This window comes from Ovis aries, chromosome 17 (assembly GCF_016772045.2).
Source record: "Ovis aries strain OAR_USU_Benz2616 breed Rambouillet chromosome 17, ARS-UI_Ramb_v3.0, whole genome shotgun sequence".
Taxonomy (NCBI): Eukaryota; Metazoa; Chordata; class Mammalia; order Artiodactyla; family Bovidae; genus Ovis; species Ovis aries.
The window spans coordinates 13,395,785-13,407,806 of record NC_056070.1 but is presented as its reverse complement, the minus strand read 5'-3'; positions in this window follow the sequence as shown (position 1 = coordinate 13,407,806).

Genomic DNA, 12,022 nt, shown 5'->3' with positions numbered 1-12,022 from the left:
AGCCACAGTCAGCTCCTGGTCTTGTTTTTGCTGACTGTATAGAGCTTCTCCATCTTTGGCTGCAAAGAATATAATCAATCTGATTTCGGTGTTGACCCCTGATGATGTCCATGTGTAGAGTCTTCTCTTGTGTTGTTGGAAGAGGGTGTTTGCTATGACCAGTGTGTTCTCTTGGCAAAACTCTGTTAGTTTTTGCCCTGCTTTATTCTGTACTCCAGAGCCAAATTTGCCTGTTACTCCAGGTGTTTCTTGACTTCCTACTTTTGCATTCCAGTCCCCTATCATGAAAAGGACATCTTTTTTGGGTGTTAGTTCTAGAAGGTCTTGTAGGTCTTCATAGAACCATTCAACTTCAGCTTCTTCAGCATTACTGGTCAAGGCATAGGCTTGGATTATTGTGACATTGAATGGTTTGCCTTGGAAAGGAACAGAGATCATTCTGTCGTTTTTGAGATTGCATCCAAGTACTGCATTTTGGATTCTTTTGTGGACTATGATGGCTACTTTTCTTTTTTTCACTTCTTTTGAGGGATTCTTACCCACAGAAGTAGATACAATGATCATCTAAGTTAAATTCACCCATTCCTGTCCATTTTCATTCACTGGTTGCTGAAGTGTCGATGTTCACTCTTCCCATCTCGTGGTTGACCACTTCCAATTTGCCTTGATTCATGGACCTAATTCCAGTTTCCTATGCAATATTGCTCTTTACAGCATGAGACTTTACTAAACGTTATTCTAAATGTTTGTGTCAGTTTTTATGCCCAACTCTATGGAAATCGTAAAGGAATTTACATTTTTCCATGGAAGATGGATCCTATAGCAAATAACAAAAACATCTTCTACTAAACCAGAATCCTAGAAAGCAGTACTTCCATAAAGCACGGGAAAACCTTAGGACAAAAATTCCAAACAGGAAATATTGAACTCATAACATACTCTGAGTCTGTGACAATTGATCCAGTGATTGCTATAGCATCATGAAAAAGTCAGTTGTTGGGGTTTCCCTGGTCGCTCTGTGGTAAAGAATCTGCCTGCCAGTGCACAGACATGGGTTTGATCCCTCATCCAGGAAGATCCCACATGCCACAGAGCAACTAAGCCATGTGCCACAACTACTGAGCCTGCGTTCTAGAACCCAAGCGCTGCAACTACTAACGCCCCTGAGCCTAGAGCCTGTGCTCCACGACAAGCCACCGGAATGAGGAACTCACACACAACTAGAGAGTAGCCCCTCTCCCTACAACTAGAGGAAAGTCCATGCAGCAGTGAAGATCCAAGACCGCCACAAATAAACAAATGTTTTAGAAAATTGGCTATCAATATGTTGAGTGTAATCTTATTTTTACCCCCTAGAAAGAATAGCCAAAAAAGAACTGACGATAGGAAATTTAGTATATAATTGAGAATAATTGATTGGATTTAGCAAATTGTGAGTTCTTTATTCAGATGCATTGAGTTTACATCAGACTTTGCCATTACCAAATGCTGCTGCTGCTGCTAAAAAATCATCCAATGATCTCAATTATTCTGTATATTATTGATAAATTATATGCAGAGTCAATTCAAAGCATCATGCTTGATTATTGATAGATTCTTTGATTTACTCCTTAATCTCTGTAGGACCACTGCTTATTTTACATCTTCCCTTGTCTGCAAAGTGTAGGATAATAATTTTGAGGTAGTTATCCATTTTGGGGTTTAATTTTTTTAATTACTAAATAAAGATGAGCAAGATTAGTCTCTGCTTTCAACTTAAAATAAACTGGTATAAAAACGATTCTGCCCATCTACAAGCAAATATGAAGATTATTTATTATCTATGATCTAATTCTTTATTCCCTTAAAGAACAGCCAGCATAGTCTAGTCATATATAACAAGATATGGTAGGATGAAGGCAAGAGTTCTAAAGCCAGAGATAAAGAAAGAATGAATTAGAAAATAAGGAATGAGAAAAGAAAAAAGACGTAGAAAGAAAAGAGAGCATCACTATTGTGAATAAGTGAAAGAGAATGTTTATTTCCTTGGGATTTAAACAGTGGTTATATAGTGTCTACCTTCTTTTCTCACTAGGCATGACAATTAAAACTACTGGCATAAAATAGCATAATGTGGTATTATTTTATTCTCATAGAGAAATAGGAGAATAAATTAATGCCAACTTGAAAGTCAGCATCATGTCAAGCAACAGTGTTTTAGCTGATACTCCATTAGAAAAAACCATCTATGTCTCCATAAAGAAATATCCACTCAAAAATGATGTGACAATTTTTAGATATTCCCATTGCCAGTAGACACTTGGGAGGAAAAAACAAATAGTCATGAGCTGTGGACACTAACTATATTTACATAAATCACAGGTGGTCTATATTCAGTGTCTCCTCCTCAATTTATTTCTGATGAAAGAGGAGAACTCTCTATCAAGACTGAATCATTTGTATTTCCCCAATCATGCCTTCTTTCATTCCCCTCCTATAACCTGGAATATCTTTCCCACTTTTTCTCCAGAGCAATTCCTAATTCTGAATTTAGAGATCACTCTGAGAAGCACTCTCTGGCACCACCTCTCCTGCACATTCCTCTAATAGAATACAAGCATATATCACCACATACAATACACTGCAATACAGATAACTGTTCACTTGTCTCCTTCACACGTTGTGTCTGTGTGCTTAGTCGTGTCCAACTCTTTGTGACCACATGGACTACAGCCCGCCAGTCTCCTCTGTCCATGGAATTTTCCAGGCAAGAATCCTGGCGCGGGTTGTCATGTCTTTCCCCAGCAGACCTTTCTGACCTAAGGATCAAACCCATGTCTCTTGCATCTCCTGCAATGGCAGATGCATTCTTTTACCTCTAGCACCTCTCTCCTTCACTCCACTCCTTGAGCCTGTCTCTCTGCTATGTGAAACCAAGGTCCCTACTGTTTTCCTCACTGTGTTCTTAATGCCTGGTGCACAGTGAGTAATCAGTAATTGTTAGTTGACTAAATAGGTCAATGGACAATAAACAAGTGAAGGAAGAATGGGAGGGATGGAAGCAGGCTGGGAGAAAAGATGATTGACAATGCTTGAAAAGTGAGAGCCTTAGTGCTCGGTCATGTCTGATTCTGCGATCCCACGAACTGTAGCCTCCAGGCTCCTCTGTCAATGGAATTCTCCAGGCAAGATTACTGGAGTGGGTTGCCATGCCCTTCTCCAGGGGATCTTCCTGACCCAGGGGATTGAACCTGCATCTCTCATGTCTCCTGCATTGACAGCTGATTCCTTGCCACTGCACCACCTACCACATAGGTTTTCTTGTCTATAAGAGAAGCGCCACTCCTCACCATCTGTGACTTATAAAAATGTGTTTATCGCCTGATGTTGACCATCCTCAGTATACCCCATTTTCAAAGAATAGCGCAGACTGTACAGTGCCCTCCTCTGTAATTCAAGAAAGATTCCACTCACTCACTAGCAAGCAACCAATGTGACTGTGTGAAAAAGAAGCTCTGAGAGACAATCAAATGGAGTAAGTTCAGATGTAATCTTTCCTGATTTTGATAGGGCATTCTGATTGTTTCACAAAACAAAGTTAAAGACATTTAGAAAAGTAGGCTAGGGGCCATGTCATATTAAAGAAATGAATGACTGATTTGGGGGTCACATTCAAAGGGCAATTACTAGTGATACATTATCAATTTGGAGAACACTTCCAAGTTGTGCTTCACAGGGATAATCCCTACATTTCTTATCTTTACTAATGTTCGAAATTTTTAAACATTGAATATATAAAATTGTTTGTATTCTGTTAAAGATAAGTTTCAAATGACTTTGATGAGATGGGTAAATTTCTTATACAATGAGGTGAAAATGAAGACAAAATGTGTATGCTTAGAAAGTAAAATAAATCATTCATACGCAGAATAAAGCATAGTTGACAGGTAAACTTGACAGGTATTAAGGACAAAACACCTGGGAGTGAGTCAAGACTAGATTTGATCACAAGCAGAATGAGTTAGCAATACAATGCCCTAAACCAGTTGTGCTCAACGAGAGATGGTTTTATCACACAAGACGCATTTGGCAGTTTGTCTGGAGACATTTTTGACTGTCATGATTGAGGAGGGTGCTACTGGCATCTAGTGGATAGAAACCAGGGGAACTACTACATATCCTACACACAACAAAAGCTGTCCACAACAGAGAATTGTCTGGTCCAAACTTTCAGTGGAACTGAAATTGAGAAGCAAATAAGTAAAAACATTATGTGATATAAGGATGTATTAAAATGAATAACACTAGGAATTTAAAATTCCCCTCAATAATATTCTGTACCAAATCCTTATCAGAATATTGGGTTCTGTTTAGGATGTTACCATTTAGAAAGTATAGCCGTGAAGGATTAGAAATAGTATCATGACTGCCCAAGGCTTGCACTTCTGCTGGTGCAAGGCACATTAGGCTGTTACCCTCTCTCACCTATTAGAATATCTGGAAATAATTCATGTTGTCTGTTTTGAAGCTCAGTTCTATGTCTTGGGTTAGAATCAAGAAAATCTAAGATTCTCGGATTAAAAAATGCCCATTAATACACCGTCTGATAAACAGACTGAAAAAGAAAACTGAATGAAATTTAAGTTGAATGTTTTAGAGAATTAAGCCAGTTCTCAACTATGTACTAAAAGAAAATCTCTAAAAGTTAAAACACATAGAAAAAAATATCAGCTATACTGAAAATATAAATACCACAAAATTCTAAGTGAATGAGCCAAAAGTCTTACATTACCAACATCAAACTATCCCCAAAGCTTAACATGTTTTAATAATATGCATTTTATAGTTAGAAATGTGGTTTAAAAAAAAATTGAAGAGTGAGGGATTCCAGAGCAAAAGAAACAAATCACTTTAGAGTAGACAACGGTTAGAAAAGGGATAAGGTGCTGGAAATAAAGTTAAAAGTGATCATTTTAAAAAGTGGGAAACGACAAGCAAGTTTTTGTGGTGAGAAAAGTTTATTTTCTTGAAGCCACATTGAACAAAATGACACAGTGGAACCGTTTTGTGTGGTCCTGTTCATATTTCCATTGGATCGGCACTGTGCTGATTCTAGTATATGCTTTGCAGCCAAATATGACAAAATGTGACTTTAAGCAAAAATGTGTATAAAATATTGTTTATTGTTTGAATTTCAAAACAAGAATTACATTCAGAATAAGAACTACATGCTAGCTAACATTATAATCCATACCCTAAGAATGTATGTCCATAGCTTCAAGTCTAAACATTTTCTAAATTTTCTTTAAGGGAAAAGTTGAACTTAATATATTATTTAATTCATTAACCTGCTCAATATCACAAAATGCACTAAATTCTAGTTTGATGCTATATCATTCAAAAACTAAAAGGGCATAATTTTTATCATTGTCATTAATATGAGTTGGAAATGAAGAAAATGTAAGAAGGCTTCAGATAAGTATTTTTTACCTCATAGCCAGTGGTTTCAAACTCTTCCACAACAAAATCTTTTCCCAGAGATACCAACACAAAATTAAAAATCTTCCTTTGCGTTTTCTTACCTAGGCAGTGGGGCAAGTGTCAACTCTTGAATAATTAGGAATTAACCACAGTTGACATTTTCTAAATCAATGCCTTTCTCAATTCTGAAAAAGTCCCTGCTTTATCTCTTCATATATGGGAATTTCTAGTTCTCTCTATTCCTCTCATATTTTCTGGAGCTCCTCGTGAAGCAAACATCTGATCTCATTTTAACTTTTAAGTTAAAACTATATTAATTTTAAATTAGAATTCATCTTTCAACCCCTCTTTCTTACTCTTTTCTTCTTGCCTTTTCTCCCGTTTTCCCCCTCTGTGCTGCATTATTGTCACCTTCTCAGATCAGTCTTTCAGTTCACGAACTCTTTCTTCAGTTGGGTCTAGCATACAGTTTAATGTATCCATTGAATTTTGCATTTTGAATATCTATAGTTTTCATTGCTAGAAGCTCTGTTATTTTTCAAATCTACCTTTTCTTATCGATAATATCTTTTTTACATTTTATGTTCCTTCTTTTATGCCCTTAATTATTTAATTTTCTGTAAAATATTAGTTGGTGATTCTTTTTTAATTTTCTTACCATTTAAATCATGGAAAAACAAAAGTCCAGTCAATTTGTGGATTTTATTGATTTGGGACATTGCCCCCTCGCTTCAAATAAAGTACACGCTTTTTTTTTATTTATTTGAGTACTCGCTGAACAAAATAGTACAACCAAACAAAATTAAATAACTGAGTTGTAAATTTATAAAAGAAAACATGCAGATGCTAGGAACGAGGAAGGAACTTGAAGAGTGGTGTTATGGGTTGAATTGTGCCTTCCCCAAAACTCATACACTGAAGTCCTAGCCCACAGTACCTCAAAATACAATCTGATTTGGAATTGGTTTCTCTGAAAATGCAACTATTTGAGTTAGGATAGGAGTAGGGCAAGCCTCTAATCCAATATAGCTGGTATCTTTATAAAACCAAGAAGTTTAGACACAGACACACACGTGTAAAAGACATCATGTGAAGATGCAGGCAGAGGTTAGGGTGATGTTCTTACATGCTAAACAACATCAAAGATAGCCAACAAAGCACCAGAAGCTGGGTGAGAAGCACAGAACAGATTTTCTTTCCAGGCCCTTAGAAAAAACTAAGCCTGCTGACACCTTGATCTCAGACTTCTAACCTCTAGAACTACGAGACAATACATTTTCACTGTTTAAGTCACTCAGTCTGGGGTACTGTGTTACAGCAGCCCCATCAAACTAATGAAAGCGGTAAGCTGAAGCAAAAAAAAAATGAGGTTCACTAAGTAATGAGGACAGTGATAAGCCTTACTATCTAAGAGCTAGAGTGTCAAACCAGAGAAAGAAAAGGAATTCAAGGCTAGACTTTTATCCCAGGAGGTAAAACAGAACTGCATACATAAGATCAGGGATCCAAGACTGCTCCTAGTAACTAAAAAAAAAAAAAAAAAAAAAAAGACTAGACAAAATCTACTAACTGAGCTGTGGAAATAAAAGTGTATGTACCTAAAGCTCTGGGCAGAAAAAGAGTCTCCATATAAGATCTTATCATCTACAAATGGAGATAATCTTACTTGCTTCTTTCAAATGGATGTCTTTTATTTCTTTGTCTCGCCTAATTTCTCTTGATAAGATTTTCAGTACTATACTGAATTGTTTTTGCTCAGTTGCTAAGTCATGTCCAACTCTTTGGGACCCAGTGGACTGTAGCATTCCAGGCTTCCCTGTCCTTCACCATCTCCCGGAGTTTGTTCAAACTCATGTCCATTGAGTTGATGATGCCATCCAACCATCTCATCCTCTGTCACCCTCTCCTCCTCCTGCCATCAGTCTTTCCTAACATCACGGTCTTTTCCAATGAGTCAGCTCTACGCATCAGGTGGCCAAAGTATTGGAGCATCAGTTTCAGCATCAGTCCTGCCAGTGAATATTCAGGGTCAATTTCATTTAGGATTGACTGGTTGGATCTCCTTGCAGTCCAAGGGACTCTCAAGAATCTTCTCCAGCACTACAGTTCAAAAGCATCAATTCTTCAGTGCTCAGCCTTCTTTATGGACCAACTCTCACATCCATACATGACTACTGGAAAAACCATAGCTTTGACTTTTGACTATATGGATCTTTGTCAGCAAAGTGATGTCTCTGCTTTTCAGACATCGAACAGACGTAGCAAAGCAGGAATGCTTACTGTTTTCCTGATCTCTAGAGGAAAACCATCCAGCCTTTCATGACTGAGAATGTTTGCTGTGGGGTTTTTCATATATTTATATTATTTTTATTATGTTTTTTGGGTAGTCTCCTTTTGTTACTAGTTTGTTGAATGGTTTCATCATGAAAGGGTATTGAATTTTGTCAGTTGCTTTTTCTGCATCAATTGAGATGATCATATGGATTTTCTTCCCCTTCATTCTGTTAATGTGGTATATTACATTGATTTTCATATCTTAAATTATTCTTGTACTTCAGAAATAATCCGACTTGGTGACAGTGTATAATCCTTTTAATATGCTATTGAATTCAGTTTCTTAGTATATTGTTGACAATTTTTGCAGCAGCATTCATAAGATATTGGTCTACTTTCCTTTTTTTTTTGTAGTTTCTTTTTTCTGGCTTTGTTATCAGGGTAATGGTAGCTTCATAGAATGAATTATGAAGTATTTCCTTCTCATCAATTTTTGGAAAAGTTTGAGGATGATATTAATTCTTATTTAAATGTTTGGTAGAATTCATCTGTGTAGTCACCAACTCCAGGGATTCCCTTGTTAGGAAATTTTTGATTAGTGATTCAATTTCATTACGAGTTACAGGTCTATTCAGATTTCCTAATCCTCCATGGTTCAGTCTTGGTAGGTTTTGTGTTTCTAAGAATTTGTTCATTTCATTTAAATTATCTAATTTGTTGGCATACAATCACTTAACAGTACTCTCTTATAATCCTTTTAATTCTAAGAAAGTCATTAGCTATGTTCCCACTTTCAATTCTGATTTTAGTAATTTGACTCTTCTCTCTTATTTTCTTAGTCAGTCTAGCTAACAGTTTGTACATTTTGTTGATCATTTTGAAGAATCAACTTTTTGTTCTGTTTTGTTTTTTGCTTTTAATGAGAACATTTATTGAAACATTTTATTTGAATGTATCACACCCATTTTCATACCCATTTCCACACTATAGATAACTTTTTGTTTTGTTGATTTTCTTTATTGCTTTTCTATTCTCAATTTCATTTATCTCTGCTCTACTTCGTATTACTTCCTTCCTTCTTCTAACTTTGGGTTTAGTTTATTCTTCTTTTTCTAGTTTCATAAGTTGTAAAATTGTTTATTTGATTTATAATTTTTTTGGTTTTTTAATGTAAGTGTTTATAACCATAATTTTCCCCCTTAGCACAATTTTCACAGCATTCCATAAATGGCATGCTGTGCTTTCATTTTGATTTGTCTCTGTCTTAGTGAGCTTGGGATGTTGTAACAGAAAATCATTGACTGGGTGGCTTAAGCAAAAAAAAAAATTTATTTTCTCACAGTTTTGGGGAGTGATCAAGTACCTGCAGAGCTGGTATCTGGTAAGAACTTTCCCTTTGGGTTTTATCCTTACTATGTGCTAATATGAACTCTTCTTATGCATGTGGAGAGAGGGAGAGAGAGAGAGAGAGACATAGAGAGAGAGACAGGAAGAACTCTCTGATATCTCTTTTTATAAGGCACTAATCCTATTGGATCATGACACTGCCTTCTTACCTCATTTAACCTTAGTTCTTCCCTAGAGGCCCAGTCTCCAAATATAGTCACACCAGGGTTAGGGCTTCAACATATGAATTTTGAGAGGACATAAACCTCGTCCATAACATTATGCCCTCAAAATTCATGTCCTCCTCACATGCAAAATACATTTATTCCATTTCAACAGCCCCAAAAGTCTTAACACCAAATTCTAAAGTTTAAACTCCAAAGCCTTATCTGAAAATTATCTAAATCATATATGGGTGAAACTCCAGGTACAATGTGTACTGAGGCAAAATTCCTGTCCAACTATAAACCAGACAGGTCATGTTCCTCCAAAATGAAACTGGTGGGACAGGCATAGAATAGACATTCTCATTCCAAAAGAGAAAAGCTGGAAGGAAGAAAGGGGTGATAGCTCCCAAGCAAGTTCAAAATCTAGCAAGGCAAATTCCATTAGATCTTAAGGCCCAGTTATAACCCTATTTTGTCTTATGCTCTGCCTTCTGGACCCACTGTGATGGTTGACCCACCTTCTGGACTCACTGGGGCAGGGACCCCAACTCCACAGCTCTACTGGGCAAGAGTCATGCCCTTGCAGTTCTGCCAGGCAGGAACTTGTCCCCACACCTCTGCTGGGAAGAGGCTGTCTGGCCCACTGAAACTGAGGCTCTGACCCTGATAATCTCTGAATTACCTTCTGAAACATTCTTCCCTTTTCTTGAAGAATAGCACATGTTCACAGCCAAACAGCCATACTGTCCTTTCCTGTAAAATCCAAGAATTCCAAAAGCCTTCCTTCATTTAGTTCACCCCTTCCACTTCCATTCAAACTGGTAGTGTTTCTGCTCTTATAATCCCATAATCTTTTCACTGAGTTACAGTCTAACCACACTCTTGGTGTTCTCTTTACAACATGCTTTCTTGTTTTTTGCAATATGAAAAGGCTAAGAATTTTCCAGATCTTTAAGTTCTGGTTCTTTTTTGTTGAACAATCCCTTCTTTAATTCATAGCTCTCCTCTTGCATTTTACTGTAAGCAGTCAAGAGGCCCTGGTTTCACTTTCAACATTATGCTTAGAAATCTCCTCAGCTAAATATCCAATTTCATCATTCACAACTTCCATGTTCCACAAAATACTAGAACACAAGTCAGTCAAACTTCTTTGCCATTTTATAACAAGGATCTCCTTTCTTCCAATTTCCAATAACCTGTTTTTCATTTCCATCTAAGATCACCCTGGAATGGCCTTTAACATCTATATTTCTATCAACATTCTCTTTATGATTATTTATGTATTCCCTACGAAGGTGGAGGCTCTCCTCTTTGCTTTAAGATTCCTCAGCAGAACACATTTAACATCAATATTTCTACCAACAGCCCCTTCATGGCAATCGAGGCTTATTTCTCTTTAGCATGTATCCCCAAATCTTCCAGCCTCTACCCTTTACCCAGTTCCAAAGCCACTTCTATATTTTCAGGTATTTTTTTTTTACAGCAGCAACCTACTTCATGGTACCAAAATCTGTTTGCTAGGGCAGCTGTTAACAAAATATCACAGACTCTGTGGCTCAAATAACAATAATTTATTTTCTCACAATTCTGGAAGCTGGAAGGATAAAAGTGAGAGCTCTCTTCCTGGTTTACACCTTCTCAGCATGTCCTCACATGGCCTTTCTCTGATGAGTGAAGAAAGAGAGGAAGACAGAACTCTCTAGTGTTTCTTCTTATAAGGATACTAATTCTATCAGCTCAAGGCCCCACACTTACTACATCATTTAACCATAATTACTTCCTAAAATTCTCATCTCAAAATACAGACACATTGGTGCTTGAATTTTCAATATATGGATTTGAGGGGGACACAAACATTCAGTCTATAATAGTCACTAGAAGACAAACACACACACACACAAAATGTGGTTAACTCAGTCTTATCCAACTCATTGTAACTCCATGGACTAAAGCCCACCAGGGTCCTCTGTTCATGGAATTCTCCAGGCAAGAATACTGGAGTGGGGGAGGGGGTTCAGAATGGGAGACACATGTACATCCAAGGCTGATTCATGTCAATGTATGGCAAAAACCACCACGATATTGTAAAGTAATTATCCTCCAATTAAAATAAGTAACTTAAAATAAAAAGAAATAAAAAATATTATAATACTGCATAATACATTATTATCAATACAAATGGTACCAAAATTTATCATCATTAAAAAAAAAAAGAATACTGGAGTGGGTTGTCATTTGCTTATTGTCCCAGTGATCAAACCCAAGCCTCCTGCATTGCAGGTGGATTCTTTACCATCTGAGCTACCAGGGAAACCCATAATAATAGGCTCTAAGCACTTTTCATTCAAATCCCAAAGAAAGGCAATGCCAAAGAATGCTCAAACTACCGCACCATTGCACTCATCTCACACGCGCGTAAAGTAATGCTCAAAATCCTCCAACCCAGGCTTCAGCAATACGTGAACCGTGAACCCCCAGATGTTCAAGCTGGTTTTAGAAAAGGCAGAGGAACCAGAGATCAAATTGCCAACATCCACTGGATCATGGAAAAAGCAAGAGAGTTCCAGAAAAACATCTATTTCTGCTTGATTGACTATGCCAAAGCCTTTGACTGTGTGGATCACAATAAACTGTGGAAAATTCTGAAAGAGATGGGAATACAGACCACCTGACCTGCCTCTTGAGAAACCTATATGCAGGTCAGGAAGCAACAGTTAGAACTGGACATGGAACAA